Here is a 16,387-nt window from a genome sequence, read left to right on the forward strand (position 1 = left end):
ACACACACACACACACACGCACGCACGCACGCACGCACGCACGCACGCACGCACGCACGCATGCACGCGCACGCGGTTTGAATGAGAAATGTTCCACAATAATCTTGGGCATTTGAAGATTTTGTTGCCTGTTGGCGGTGCTCTTTGGAGAAGCTTAGGTGTTGCAGGCTTCCTAGAGGAAGTATGTCACAGGGAATGGGCTTTGAGAGTAAAAGCCTGATGCCATTTCCAGTTTGTTCTCTCTGTTTCATGCTTGCTGTTCAAGATGTGAGTTCTCAGCATCTGCTTCTGCTGCCATGCTTGCTGCCAGAATGAATTCTTATCCCTCTGGAACCATAAGTCAAAATAAATTCTTTCTTGGTCATGGTGTTTACAGAAAAGTCTCTCTCTCTCTCTCTCTCTCTCTCTCTCTCACACACACACACACACACACACACACTAAAAAACAAAACAAGCTGGTTGGTGGCTGTGCACACCTTTAATCCCAGCACTTGAGAGGATGAGGCAGGTGGATTTCTGAGTTTGAAGCCAGCTTGATCTACAGAGTGAGTTCCAGAATAGCCAGGTCTACACAGAGAAACTCTGTCTTGAGAAACCAAACTGAACCAAACCAAAACTCTTTGCTAGGCCATCACTGTGAGGCGGTATCTCTTGCCCACTGTTGGCCCGTCTGTGTTGGAAGTACATTCCTTAGTCTGAATAAATAAGACTTGGAAAGACAATATTAATATAGTGCCTTCTGGCCCCCCATTCTTTTCTCATATTCTGAGCATCCGTATCTTCTACCAGACATGCAAAGGCCAGATCAGAGTAAGTGCCTGTTCCTTTCAGAGCCCATTTGTGTTTTTTGCAATTCTAGAATCAGACCCACTTGCCAGCCGTTTGAAGCTTGTCCCAGGAGTCTACCCTACATCATCCTAGTCTCTGTCTCTTTTGTTAGCAGACAGATTGGCAAGTACTGGTGTTTTGTTTCTCTGTGTGTGTGTGTTTGTATGTACTCGCACATGCACACATGTGTATATGGTTGAAACTCAGCCCATCTCTGTATTGTTGCAGCTGCCCAGTGTCCACTGGTTCCCTGGACCCTTGGAACCCCTTCAGTGGAGAACACTGAGAATTCTACTCAGCTCTGCATTGACTTCCCCCTGAAGGACTACTGGTGCTGCTCTAGCTGAGTTTTCTGAGATTCTGGACCCATAAGACATCCAATAATTACTGGGTAAACTGATGGCCAAGATGCTTATGTTTCCTTGTACCCAAAGTTCATACTTTGAACCACCTTCTGATCTAATCTCTTAAACTGAAGCAATAGTCATCTGGTTCTAACCCAACCCAGAGCTAGGAACCAGGAACAAGCCTGTGTCCCAGAGCCCTCTGACATCATTCGCCCTCACCAGTCTAGAGCTGTTCAGTCTGAATTTTCTTTCCCATGGAAACCCTAGGTCACTTACCTAGCATATGTGAGGCCCTGGCTTGGAATCCTAGACCACCCCCCTTCAATAAGTAAAATGGACATGTCTCCACTTCCTTCCTCTCTGGCATCCATTAGTGGTTCTTTCCAGCATCATTTCTGATATAAAATTCAAGGCCAGCCAGCATTCCCTGTGTTCACTGGCATCATTCCAGTCAAATCTTCACTCTTCCTCTCTTGTTTTCAGCTCTGGGACCAAGGATGAGGTTTGCGCTCAGCAAGTGCTCCACCATTAGACAACCCCCAGCCCCGGCAGGATATTTTTTACAGTATTGGTCCAGCTGGATACTGCGGTTCTTGGTTTATTTTGTGGCTGTGACAAATACCTTGACAGAGAGCAGCATGGGGGAGAAGAGGGTTCGTTTGGCTTACAGTTCCAAGTTGCAGACCTTCACTGTGGGGAAGTCAAGGCAGGGACCTGAGGTGGCTAGTCACATCTGTGGTCAAGAACAGAGAGAAATGGATGCATGCCCACCTCCTCCACTCTTACAAAGTCCAAGACCCAAATCTAGGCATAGTACCACCATCAATCGACTGGGTTTTCCTACATCAACCAGCACAGTTAAGACTATGCCTCATAGATGTGTCCAACCAGACCCAGCCATTCCCTCCCTGAGTCTGTCTTCTAGGTGATTCTGGATTGGGGTAAGTTGACATGGAAATGGACTGTTACACCTTCCTCTCCTAAAATGCTTTGCACTTGAATGAAACACAAGCCTGTCTCATCATCTGTAATTTGTAATTTGTGGAAGGACTGAATGCCACATGGTATGAGCAGCCTGCACCCAGCCTGGCCTATAACAGGTGCACCCCAGAGCAGGTGCCCTGGCCTATAACGGGTGCACCCCGCAGCAGGCGTCCTTGACCTTGCTTCCCAGCCTTCTTTATCACTTCCAGAGACAGTTCTTTGAAATTAGATAGTTCCTGGAAACAAGATGTATCTACTTTGAAACTTTGCCTTTTCTTTATTGTAATTATTATTATTATTTTGTTGTTGTTGTTTTGAAACAGGGCCTCCCTGTGTAGTCAGGGCCTAGAACTTGTGGCTTTCCCCCTTGCCTGTCTCCCTAGCTCTGTGATTACAGGCATGTGCCATCATGCTTTACTGCAACCTCACTTGAACTACTTACTCTCTGTGACTTCCTGTGGCCTCCCACACTCCCCAGAGCATTTGGAATATAGCAAGAACCTGTTCTAACAAGCTTTTGCTTGTTCTAGCTACTAGAATATTCTGCATAGCTCCTACCATGTTTGGCTCTCATGCCAAAATTCTCAATGGTTCAAAGTCACTTCCTTCAAGGCTAGCCTGACTTGGGTGGCAGCAGCCTATTCTGCTGTCCATCCCAGAATGCTACCCATCACTGATGCCTGGGTTTCCTTGGCAGTTTGGGCCGTAGCCTCCCATAAGCATTTTCTCACTGTGTCTATTTTCTGTTTCTCTGGCTAGATCATCTGATCTTCATTAATTTGCCTTGTGTCTTTTTTCTCCAGTGCTTAAGGCTGTATCTAATGCATACAAGCTTCATGGATAATTTTTTCTTTTTTTTTTTTTTGGCTTTTTTGAGACAGGGTTTCTCCATGTAGCCCTGGCTGTCCTGGAACTTACTCTGTAGACCAGGCTGGACTCAAACTCAGAAATCCACCTGCCTCTGCCTCCCAAGTGCTGGGATTAAAGGCGTGCGCCACCACTGCCCAGCATGGATGAATTTTAATATCACATTCCTGCATTTTCCCAGCAGCAAGCTGTCACTGGGTCCCTTGATTTCTCAAAGCTTTTCTGATTCATTGGTTGAGACCCACCTTGCTTTGTGTTTTGAACTGGGAATACTTGCACAGAGAGATAGTGTGGGTTTTAGAACCAGAGCCTGTGTTCAAATTGTAGTCCTGATGCTTCTGAGGACCATACAGCCCAGCACAGGAGAACAGACCCCTATGGTGAAGCATATTAATTTTCATTTAGTCATTGGTAAAGTTCCACAATGCCTGCTTTAGAACACACTGTAGGGGGCTGGAGAGATGGCTCAGTGGTTAAGAGCACCCACTGTTCCTCTGAAGGTCCTGAGTTCAAATCCCAGCAACCACATGGTGGCTCACAACCATCCATAACAAGATCTGATGCCCTCTTCTGGAGTGTCTGAAGACAGCTACAGTGTACTTACATATAATAAATAAATAAATCTTAAAAAAAAAAAAAAGAAAGAACGTACAGTAGGCACTCAAAGGCCTTAGCAGGTATGAGATAGCATCAAGTGTAGACCAACCAGCTGGTTTACAAGGTCAGAATAAAAAGACAGGGATTTAAATGTCTTCATCACTGTCCTTTTTTTTTTTTTAAAGATTTATTTTATTTATTTTATGTGTATGTGTACACTGTAGCTGAACAGATGGCTGTGAGCCATCATGTGTATGGCTGCTGGGAATTGGACTCGGGGCCTCTGCCGGCCCGCTCACTCCAGCCCCTGCTTGCTCCAGCATAACTCACTGTAACTGTCTTCAGACACACCAGAAGAGGGCGTCAGATCCCATTACGGGTGGTTGTGAGCCACCATGTGGTTGCTGGGATCCAAACTCAGGACCTTCGGAAGAGCAGTCAGTGCTCTTATCCGCTGAGCCATCTCGTCAGCCCCTTCATCATTATTCTATTGCTGTAAAGAGATACCATGACCAAGGCAACTTAAAAAAGAGAGCATGTAATTGGGGGCTTGCTTACAGTTTCAGAAGTTAGTCCATGACTGTTATGGCAGAGAGCATAGCAGCAGGCAGGCAGAAAGGGTACTGGAACAAAGCAGCTGATGGCTTACATCTGATCAGAAAACCTGAGGCAGAAAGGCAGATCACTGGGCCTGGCCAAAGCTTTCTAAACTGAAAATCCATCTCCAGCAATACACCTCCACCAAGGCCACACCTCCTTTTTTAAAGACTTACTTTTATTATTTTAATTATGTTCATGGGGGGGGGCAGTATGTGCACATGGATGCAAGTGCTCACAACTGGGGTTGCAGACAGTTGTAAATCACCTGATGTGGGTGCTGGGAATTGAACTCAGGTCCTCCAGCCCCAGGCCACACCTCCTAGTCCTTTCCAAACAGTTCCACCAACTGTGGACCAAGCATCTAAATATTTGAGCCTATGGGGACCATTCTCATTCGAACCACCACACCAAGTGTTGACAAGAAAAGCTGTTTAAGCATTCGACAATACAGAAAGCACAGCAGTGTCTTATGAAGCAGTTAACATGATGACATGGATCTGTAGACGATTGCCAGCCATTCAGAGCATAATCGAAAGGAACAAGCTGGGACACATTAACATAAACCCTCATACAATGTTTGTAGACATTTCATTTCATAGTTGTAGCTGGGGATGGGGCTCTGTTAGGAGAACTCTTCTCTAGCATACATGAAGCCCACATAAACCAGGCATGGTGGCAAACTCCAGAAACTCCAGTCCTTAGGTGGTGGAGACAAGAGATCAGAAGTTCAAAGTTGTCCTTAACTACATAGGGAGTTCAAGACCAGCCTTAGCCTCCTTTCCCAAAACAACAAAAAGTTTCATTCATGATTGTCAAAATGGACAGCAAGATGGTTCAGCAGGGAAAGACACTCGCTGCTAAGCCTAGGAACCTGTGTTCTATCCCCAGAACCTACATGGTAGAAGGCAAAAACTCCTCCTGCAAGTTGTTCTCTAATCTCTACTCATGGAGTAACGGTACATCCACACCTTTCCCTCACAAAAAATTAATTAACTAATTATTCTTAGGATTCCTATTGCTGTGATAAAACACCATGACCAAAAGCAACTTGAGAGGAAAGAATTTATTTCAGCTTATACTTTCATATCAGTCCATCACAGAGAAGTCAGGACAGGAACTTAAAACGGGGCAGGACCATGGAGGCAGGAGCTGATACAGAGGCCATGGAGGGGCACTAATCACTGGCTTGTCCCTTGCGGCTTTCTTACCACATCCAGGATCATCAGTCCACAGGTGCCACCATCCACAATGGCTGGGTCCACTCATTTAAACCATCAACCAAGAAAATGCACCTTTGCACTAGTCTATTAGTCAGTCTGGTGAGGCTATTCTTTCTACTGAGGTTCCCAATATCAAAATTACTCTAGCCTGTGTCAAGTTGACATAAAAACTAGACAGCACATAAATTTAGTTAAAAAAAAAATCAAAATTAACAGAAGTACCATAATTTTCAACAGTTGTAGACAATTCAAAAGGTGAATTAGTAAACTGAGGTTCAACGGTTCAACAATACTATGGGATATAATTAAGCAGATTCAAACAGTAAATGAGCTCTCAACTATGAAAAAACATGAAAGAAACTTAAGAACATACTGCGTGGTGAAGGAAGCCATTCTGAAAAGTTCACATAGGGCAATGTGGAATAAACAAAAACATAGAGATGAAGACATAAAGAAATAAAAACAAAACCAGAAAACCCCCATGATGCTCTGGGGCTGTGTCTTACCTCTTTTTCTCCCTAACAAAGCAATTTGAGAAGGAAAGAGTGTGTTTTAGCTCACGGTTCAAGGTGGAGAAGTCAATTCATCTGCTGCCTCGCTTTGGTTCTCCATGAACTAGGTCCAAGATCCTAGCACTGGGAATGGTTCTGCCCACAGTGGGCGAGTCTTCCCACCTCCATTTTAAAAGTCAAGATAAGTCCTCACAGGCATGCCTAGAGGCCCATCTTAGGGTAACTCTAGAGCTTATCAAGTTGACAGTTAACACTAACCAGCACAGGATGAAAGGGGAGCAGGATTCTGCAGTGAAGGCTGCATGACGATGCTGCATTTGCCAAAAGTCAGTGCCTTTCCAGTACAGATCGGTCCTTCAACCCAGTAGTGAATAGAAATGCAGGAATTCTCTGGAACAGGGGTTAGAATCGCAAAGGGCCAAACCAGAGGAGCTAGGGATGCTGAGAAAGAGGCCCGAAAGGGAATCCTACAAGTTTCTGTTAACATAAAACTGCTCTGAAAAGTGGATTAAATATCAACTGTACAACGGTGGAACCCTATTGTTAATTCATGTGGCCATGAGTACAAATACTGAACAAAGTATTGGGGGCGATGGAGGGGTTACAACCAAAATGAAAGGCTGCCGTCTACAGTGGGATCACCGGAGCTCACTCTGCAGGCTCTCCTTGTCCTTATTTTCCAGAACAGGAAGAGTTAGGGGCTGCAGGGAGCGAGCTGTGCGCTTGGCGGGGCGCCTGTCCTGGCCAAGCATCACTAACCCAGCAGAGGATTCCTTGTGTGCAACTGGGGTGCACACCCCGGCCAGCGCAGGCGGTCCCCGAAACCCGGTCTAGGGCCCACGATGTTCTCGTGCCCCTTTGCGGGAAGCAGCCACTGGGTCATTACCGCAGTGCTTTCGGTTTGCTGGAATGTTCCCCCAACTGCAGAAGTGCACTTTGTTCCCGAGTGGGGGAGGGGCAGCAGGACTCAGCTCCAGGGCGCCCTAGGACTTGGAGGGCGGCCAGCTTTCCGTTCCCAGGGTGCCTTCTGGCGGGGGCGGGGGTTTGTCTGCATCCCAGCTGGGCAGCTGGAGGATACTGGACCCGCCTGGATGCCAGGGCCAGCCCTGCCACCCACTAGCTTCATGCTCCGCATTAGGGGTTTGATTTCCTCATCTGAAAAATAGGGATCTGAATAATGCTGACAGCACACACTACCGGGCTCTGCCGTGAAGTCCTCTGCGTGTACCTTCCTCCGAATATCCCTTTGAAGTAGGTGCTGTTAACGTAATAAGGTAATTATCGTTCTCCCTGGCTGCCCACACCCTTTGAACATCACAGATGTTCTGGTCACTGAAAGGTTGGTTGGTCCAGCCTCCTCCCGGTAATAAAATGTGTACTATTATTTTCACTTTAAAGATGAGGACAGAGAAGCTAAGCACAGGTAAGTCACTTGTGGAATGACACCACCGTTTCCAAGTGGCTCCGCCGTCCAGACAAACCCAAACAGTCAGTTGGAGGCTTGCCAGCTCTTAAAACGCAAATACTGCCTTCCTACGCTGGGTTCTGGAGGCTCTTCACATTCAGATAAATGTACTTATTCAGACATTCCAGGCTCAGTGTAGTGGCACACACCTGTACTCTCAGCATTCAGGATGCCGAGGCAGGATGAATGTATGTTGGAGTCCAGCTTGGGTTACACAGTTAAGTCTAAAACTAGGTGGAACTATAAAGTGAGACTTTGTCTCAAAAATATGAAAAGTTTGTATGTGGACAGCTTAGCAGGCATAAACCTTAGGACCTGAGTTCTTTCCCAGGAATCCATGAAGGGAGGAGAGAAGCAATTCCTGCATGTTCTCAGACCTACACACACACACACACACACACACACACACACACATACATACACACACATACACATGCACACACATATACACATACACACACATATATACACATACACACATATACACACATACACACAGATATACACATACATATACACACATATACATACACATACATACACACACATACACACACACACTAATAACTTTCTTATTTCCTTCCTTCCTTCCTTCCTTTATTTCTATATTTATTTTTGAGAAAGTCTCACTATGTAGACTGATTGGCCCAGGACTTTTAATGTAGGGCAGGGTGGCCTGAAACTCAGAGGTCTGCCTGATTATGCATCCCAAGAGCCGGCATTAAAGGCATGTTCCATCATAATGGAAAATACATACATTTTTATAAAAATCAAAAGTAAATAAAGCTAGGCCCCCCCAGCACTTAGAAGTAGATGCAAGCCAATTGCTGTGATTTCCAGGCCAATCAGAGGTACTCAAAAGGATCTCAAAAAGAGAAAGGAAGAAAGAGGAAAGGGGAAAAAGAAAGAAAAGAGAAGAGAAGCAATCCAAATGAGTAAGTAAGGAGAAGCTGAGAGTGACAGTCCTGCCCTCACACAGCACTCTCTGAGGAAGGACTGTTACTAATACTCCTTACTAAGGAATGGTGGTTATCGCCATCTCAGGCCTACCATTCTCAAAATACCTCTTAATACTCCGTGCATATGTGTGTGCATGCAAGGGTGTGTGTGTTCTTGCATGTTAAATCGGGCAAGCATACTTTTTTTGTTGTTGTTGTTGTTTGGTTTTTTTGGTTTTTTTTTGGTTTTGTTTTTTTGTTGTTGTTGTTGTTTTCGAGACAGGGTTTCTCTGTGTAGCCCTGGCTGTCCTGGAACTTACTCTGTAGACCAGGCTGACCTCGAACTCAGAAATCCACCTGCCTCTGCCTCCCAAGTGCTGGGATTAAAGGCGAGCGCCACCACCGCCTGGCTCAAGCATGCTTTTTCATGTGGCTACATCCCCCAGAAGGATTGCTTCCTTTGGTTGTATTTCCTAGGAATATGGCCTCCTCCAGTGACGATGGTACAGGCTAGCCTTGAAGGACAGGAGCCAACTTTGGTAATTTAAGGAGCTTTCAAGCTGTGAGGATATAATGAGAAGCAGATGACATGTCACACCAGCTGTGGAGTCTCTCTCCTGGAGTTCATCCACCTCCTGCACTGTGCCTGTGGAACTCCTGCTTGCTCACACATGTGCACGTGCACATGTACACACAGAGACATGCACACAGACACACACATGTGAACCTGCACACACAGACACACACATGTGACCTTGAACACACAGACATGCACACAGACACACAGACTGCATGCAGAAGGCAGAGGTAGCTGTAGGTCAACTGCCTACACACACACACACACACATATACACACACACAGACACTCACACACACACACACAGACTGCATGCAGAAGGCATAGATGGCTGTAGGTCAGCTGCTGTACATTATAAACAAATGGGGGTTTGATGTCAAGGGGCACTTGTGTGCTGTCACAGGTCCACTTACCATCCTCTGTCATAGGACTGGGAAGCCATGAATGACGGTCCACCTTCTTCCCGTAAGTGTGAAGTCTGCTGATGTTTTGATGAAACTAGTTCTGCACTGGGAAAAAAAGAAAATGCATATACTTAGAGCAAACCGTTTGTGAATATTTGATGGATCTTTGTGCTTATTGGGGCCATTCACACTTTTTCAAAGCCCCTCCCTTTAAGATTTATAATCTCCTTCTCTCCCTGTCCTCCTCCCTCTGTGCATGTATTTGTGTGTGTGCTCGTGCCCGTGGAAGTGAGAAAAGAGTCAACTCCTCCTAACTACAAAGAAAAGGTCTTTTGTGGAAAGAGCATCATCAAAGCTGAGATTCTGTGTTTTATTTAAGGAGAAAAGGCGACTGAGCTCAGAAACGAAGTGGCTCACAGGCTGAGTCCCATTGATGTAGACTGCCATGGAAGAAAACAGAATCTATTTGACTTTGAACAACTCAAGGAAGAAGACATGGAAGGAGAGGAAGGCACACAGTGTGCTTTACAGAGACACAGCTATCACCTTTGTTTCCTTTGGCCTCCAGGTCCAGATCGGCCACATGGCCTCATCCCTAACTGAAAGCATGCTTGGAAATGCAGTTTTAGTTTGGGAGGCTTTATGTCAATCTTAAAAAACAACAACATAATTTTAGAAAATTGGAACAAGCTGGGTGGTGGTGCATGCCTTTAATCCCATCACTGGGGAGGCAGAAGCAGGCAGATCTTTGAGTCTGAGGCCAGCCTGGTCAATAGAGTGAGTTCCACACTAGCTAGAGTGACACAGAGAAACCTTGTCACAATCAGTAAATAAGTAAATAAATAAATAAATCTGTACCACAAAAATAGGTGCCATGTTCTTACTTGATTAAATGTAAAAGGATCTAACTGACATTGGAGGTGTACACTTTAAGAAATAAAATGGGCAGATGGAGTGTTCATGTATTTACTGTTACTCTTTACTAGAAAAATGTTGTTTGGAATAGCAATGAGTCCAGATAAAATACTCCACTTTCCCAGCTCTCTCCAACTGGCTACATGACGCCATTGTGGTCACTAGATATAAACAGGAGACATCGGGAGACACCTGAGAGCCCTTGTGTCTCAGCCTGGCCATACTTGCCCTTTATCTTCCTGCTTTTTCATTTCTAAACTTCAAGTGTGAGGGTGACTGTGGAGCAGGCTACCTGTGACCAACAGGCATAATGAGCCAATTGGCCAGTCACAGCAGGAAGGGTGTCATGGCAAGGGTGTCATGGTTGGGTTGCTCTCACCTTGAATACCTACCTTCAGACCTCTTAGCAGGGAGATCCTGGCTAACTCAGGAGAACTTGCCACTGCCCATGCGTGCATGCGTGCATGCGTGCGTGTGCATGCATGTCTGTGTGTGTCTGTAGAATATCCCTAGAAGAGTACACAGGAAACTAGCTACAGCTGCTTCCTAGAAGAAATCATAAATGGTTTGAGGACAGGGATGGACAAGGGACTTAGTTTGCATGTATACTCTCGGATAGCTTTAATATTGAATTGTTTACACTTATATAATCCAACCAGGGAAAAGTGTTAAAACAGCTTTAAAAACAAAAAGATTTATTTTATTGGGCCTGGGAGAGACAAAACACCCATACACACAAAGTAAAATAGTTTTTAAAAAAAATTTAAGATTTATTTTATTACTTATTTATGTATGTGTGTGTGTGTGTGTGTGTGTGTGTGTGTGTCTACATACAAGCAGGTGTGGGTGGAGGCCAGAAGAGGACATCAGATTCCCTGAAGCTGGAGTAGTAACAGGTGGATATGAGTTGCCCAAGGTGGGAGCTGAGAAAACAACACTGGTCTTCTGGAAGAGAAGCAAGCATTCTTAACTGATGAGCTGTCTCTGCCGCAGTCCTGAAGTAACTTACACAATGGGAATAAACTAAAAACACCTGTGGTAGTTTGAATGGGAATACTCCTGTAGACTCATATATTTTCATATATTTAAATGCTTAGTCCACGGTTGGTAGAACTGTTGGGGAAGGGTTGGGTCTGGCCTTGTTGGAGGAGGTGTGTCACTAGGGATGGGCTTTGAGTTTTAAAAAAGCCCGTTCTATTCCAAGTGAGCTCTCTTTCTGCTTTCTGCTTGCAAATCAGATGTGAGCTCTCAGCTACTGCTCCCGCGCCATGCCTGCCTGCCTGCCTGCCTGCCTGCCTGCCTGCCTGCCTGCCTGCCTGCCTGCCTGCCATGCTTCCCACCATGGTGATCATGAACTCTAACCCTCTCAGACCATGAGCCCCAAATTAAATGCTTTCTGATTGATGATTCAAGAGCTGAATTTCAAATTTGTTAAAAAATGAATGGTATAGGCTATACATTGATAAAAATGGGGTTGGAGGGGCTTGTTTTGTTCTATTTGGTCAGACCTTTAGCTAGAGACTAGCGTTGTGCCTTTTAAGCTGCTTGCTCACTATACTAGTTCATTTCCCAAAGTACTTACCGTTTGAAAATTAATTCACTGTCTAGTTGAAAACCCCGAGTTCATTAAGGTCTCGTGATGGTTCATATTGATTGTCCACTTGACCAGATCTAGAATCACCTGGGAGACTACCCTTGGGCATGCCTGCAAGAGACCCAGCTTAAATGTGGGCAGTGCCATCCCATGGGCTGGGGTCCTGCTGGACTGAATAAAAAGGAGAAAGAGAGCTGAGCACAGGCACTCATCTCTCTCTGCTTCCTAACTGAATGCCATGTGACCAGCCGCCTCCTGCTGCAAACACCTTAACTCCCCTATCATGGCATACATACTATGCCCTTGACCAAATAAACCTTTCCTACTTACGTTGCTTTGTCAGGTATATTTTGCCACAGCAAGGAGGAATGTGACAAACAAGGTGTGCCTGAGCTCCCTGGAAAGGTGATCTTGGTTGATGAAGGACATCTGCTTCCTGATCACCCCAGGTCTCAGAGGGCCCACAGTTCATTTATCCTCCCCGGCGAGTCCCCCTCCTTCCCACATAGTCATGGGGATTACAAATGACTTTGGTGCCTGGGATATTTGCATTTTCTTCTTCTTTTTACCCTTAAATGATTTTCTTTAAAGTTACGCGGGTTTGTTTATTTGTCTATAGGTTTATAGGATATGTGTGGTTGTGCACGAATTTACACTGTGGAAGTCAGAGAACAACTTACCGGTTGTGTCACATCGCTCCCAGCGTCCCCTAATCCTCCCCAGCAAGGCTGCAGCCCCTAAGCCTGCCCAGTCAGCTCCATCAACCAGGTGGGACCAGGTGTTCAAATGCCTGAGCCTGAGAGGGAAGACTGTCACTCAAACCACCACAGAATACCTGGGGAGGTCAGAGGACAACTCGGAGGAGTCAACTCTCTTCTACCTTTACGTGGGTCCTAGGGATTGAATTCAGATCATCTGGCTTCAGGCAAGGCAAGCACCTTTACCTAGAAGCCATTTTATCAGGTTCCCTCATCTTGCATTTAGTTTGCCCCGCCCCCTCCTCCCGACCCCGTGTCATCCCCACCCCCACCTTGCAGAGCCCAATCGTCCCTGTCCGTCCAGTCCAGTCTGTCTCCCGACCCCCTTTCTAAGAATAAAGCTTGAATTATTGGCTTAAGCTTTCTTCTTTCCAAACGCCCATATCCGACGTTGTAAATCTCCCCGTAAGCACAGCTCCTGGAACAGCTCACAAATCTTCATACGTTTTGTTTTTATTTTCTCTCGGTCGCAAATATTTTCTAATTACAGTTGAGATTTCTTCTTTTAATTCGGGCTTTATTTCAAAGTCTGCTGTTTAACTTCAAGTATTTGTGGATTTCCTGGCTCTCTTTCTGTGGAACTCCATCACATTCAGAAAGCAGACTTTCCGATTTGAATGCTTTGACGTGTGTTAAATGTGTTTTATAGCCCCGATTGTCGTCTATGTGGGCAAACAGTCCATTTTGCTTAAGTAAAATGTCTATTACATGGTTGCTGGATAGAGTTGTCTACAGATGTCTGCTTGATTGATGATGGTGTTGAGTTCAGCTAAGTCCTTACTGATTTGCTGGCTGCTAGATCTGTTGAGTTTTGTTTTATTTTAAATTAAAAAAATAAAACAAAACAAAACAAAAAACCCACAACAACTCATGTTTAGTCAGGGTTTCTATCCCTGCACAAAACATCATGACCAAGAAGCAAGATGGGGAGGAAAGGATTTATTCAGCTTACACTTCCACACTGCTGCTCATCACCAAAGAAAGTCAGGACTGGAACTCAAGCAGGTCAGGAAGCAGGAGCTGACGCAGAGGCCATGGAGGGATGCTACTTACTGGCTTGTTTCCCCCGGCTTGGTCAGATTGATTTCTTAGAGAACCCAAGACTACCAGCCCAGAGATGGCATCACCCACAATGGGCCCTCCACTCTTGATCACTAATTGAGAAAATGCTCCACAGCTGGATCTTATGGAGGCATTTCCTCAAGGGAGTCTCCTTTCTCTGGGATAACTCCAGCTTGTGACAAGTTGACACACAGAACCAGCCAGTGCATCACATTTTGCCTACATACAGGTTTGCATGTCTGGTGCCTTCAGAAGCCAGATGACAGAGTTAGATCTCCCGGAACTGGTGTTACAGATGGCTATGTGGGTTCTGGGACCAGGACTCAGGTCTGTGCTCTAAACCACCGAGCCATCTCTCCAGCCCCGTTGGATCTGTGCTGATAGAAGGAAGCTGGCATCTCCAGCCTCAATACAGGGCCATTCCCTGTCTTTGCAGCTCTTTCAGCCTCTGTCTCCTGTATTTGACCCTCTATTTTCAGTGACATACACCTGAAGTGTTTTTGTGTCTCCTTGAAGAGTTCACCCTTTGATCACCACATAATGTCCATTGTGTCTTTGATAACCGTTCTTGTCCTGAAACCTGCTCTGTCTGGCATTAGTACAGCCAGCTCCCACTTTCTTGTGATCAGTGTTAGAGCGCAGTCTCTATGTGTCCACACTTGAAGTGGGTGTCAGCTTTGCAGACGCTGCTGTCCCACTTGCTGAAGCCACCGTCAGCCCCACTTTTAACATCTCAGCCTATGGCGAGCCCTCAGGCCGAGTCTCCTTCCAGCTCTTTGCAGACAAAGTTCCAAAGACGCAGACAACTCCTGCTCTGAGCACTGGGGAAAAAGGATTTGGTTATAAGAGTTCCTCCTTTTACAGGATCATTCCAGGATTCGTGGGCCAGGATGGTGACTTCACACGCTGTAATGGCATGGGCGGCAGGTCCATCTCCAGAGAGAAATTTGAGGATGAACCTTCATTCTGAAGCACACAGGTCCTGGTATCTTGTCCTCAGCAAATGCTGGACCAGAGACAAATGGTTCCCAGTTATGGTTTTTTGTTTTTTGTTTTTTGTTTTATCTTCACTGCCCAGACTGAGTGGCTGGATGGCGGCGTGTTGTCTTTGGGAAAGGGAGAGAAGGCATGCTCATTGTGGAAGCCGAGGAGTGTTTCAGGATCCAGGAATGGCAAGGCCAGCAAGAAGAACACCATTTCCGACTGTGGGCAACTCTAATGCTTTGGACTGGCAGGCAGCATCTTACCAGACCATTCCTTTCTGCAGCTCAGGAGAGCCACGCCCCCATCTGCTCTCAATGCCCTGTAATCTCTGCTCTCACTGAAGTTCTTGGGGTTCCATATTTTCCTCATTCCCCTCTAAATTTAGCCAAATTGCAGAGTTAAATTTATGATTATGAATAAAAACTAAATAACTGTTATAAAAGCAAATAAAATGTCAGAGAGATGACATATAAATGGGTCTTACTTCACTTTCATTTAGACTGGCTGACATGTCACATAATTGTTAGAATAGTTGAATTAATGCTAGCCATATTTATTATTGTTTCCTATAACTTTCCTTTTGTTCTTTGTTACTTTGGGTGTTGAGACTAGGTCTTCCTCTGTAGCCCAGTCTTGGCCTCAATTTCACGAGCCTCCTGCTTCTGTCGGAGCAGCTGAGACAATCTGTCTCGGTCTATCTGTCTGGTCTGGCCGTGGACTGTCATGTCTAACTAGCAGGTCTTTTTTCTTAGTCTTCTTCCTCCTCTCTCCTTCCCTCCTTCCTTCTTTCTGTCATGCTGGGAGTAACTAGACTTGCATCTGGGGCATCCCGGCCACTGCTCCACTGTAGCTGTAGAGTTAACTTTCTGTTGCTATGATAAACCATCATGGAAGCAACATAAAAAGAGTTTAGTTGGGCTTGTAATTCCGGAGGGTTAGAGTCCACGATGGTAGAGTGGGGGCAGCTGACAGAATGGCTGGAGCAGAGACTGACGGCACACATCACAACCGCAAGCACAAGCATAGAGAGTGCCTGGAGAAATGGTAAAACCTTTAAGCTCTCACAGTCTGCCTCGGGTGACTGACCTCCTCCAAGGCCACTTCTCTTGAGATTCACCAAACAGCACCACACATGAGGGACCAGGCCTTCAAGTGCCTGAGGCTGTGGGTGCCTTTGATCATTCAGACCGTACACTTAGTCCTCAGACTTTTTCCTTACTCTGATTTTCTGGAGTTTGACTATAGATGTCTGGGCATAGATTGATTTTGTTTGTTTCGGCATTTCTCAGCCTATGGGTAGAGACCCCTTTGGGTGTCAACCAACCCTTACACAGAGGCCGCCTAAGACCATTGGAAAACACAGATACTTAATATTACAATTAAATAACAGTAGCAAAATTACAGTTATGAAGTAGCAATGGAAATAATCTTATGGTTAGGGGTTTGCCATAACAGGAACTGTACTAGAGAGCCACAGCATTCGGAAGGTTGAGAACACCGATTCATTTATTTATTTGGTATTTTAACCCTGCTTACTATTTGTTTTACTTTTTGAGTCAAGATCTTTTTATGTAGCTTTGACTGCCCTGGAACTCACTATATAGATCAGGCAAGCCTGGAACTCATAGAGATCCACCTGCCTCTGCCTCCCAAGTGCTGAAATTAAAGGTGTGTGCCGCCATACTCAGCCTCTTACTGAGTATGAGTATGAGTATGAGTTTGTTTGTTTGTTTTA

At 45.5% G+C, this 16,387-nt stretch overlaps 1 long non-coding RNA gene across 1 annotated transcript; it reads left to right on the forward strand.

Annotated features, from left to right (window-relative positions):
• Positions 1-1,145: 1,145 nt before the first annotated feature.
• LOC116073080 lies at positions 1,146-12,960 on the forward strand. Its single transcript, XR_004111654.1, has 2 exons — positions 1,146-1,219; positions 12,468-12,960. It is a non-coding gene; the product is annotated as an uncharacterized LOC116073080 (long non-coding RNA).
• Positions 12,961-16,387: the final 3,427 nt, after the last annotated feature.

Source organism: Mastomys coucha, unplaced genomic scaffold (assembly GCF_008632895.1).
Source record: "Mastomys coucha isolate ucsf_1 unplaced genomic scaffold, UCSF_Mcou_1 pScaffold23, whole genome shotgun sequence".
NCBI lineage: Eukaryota > Metazoa > Chordata > Mammalia > Rodentia > Muridae > Mastomys > Mastomys coucha.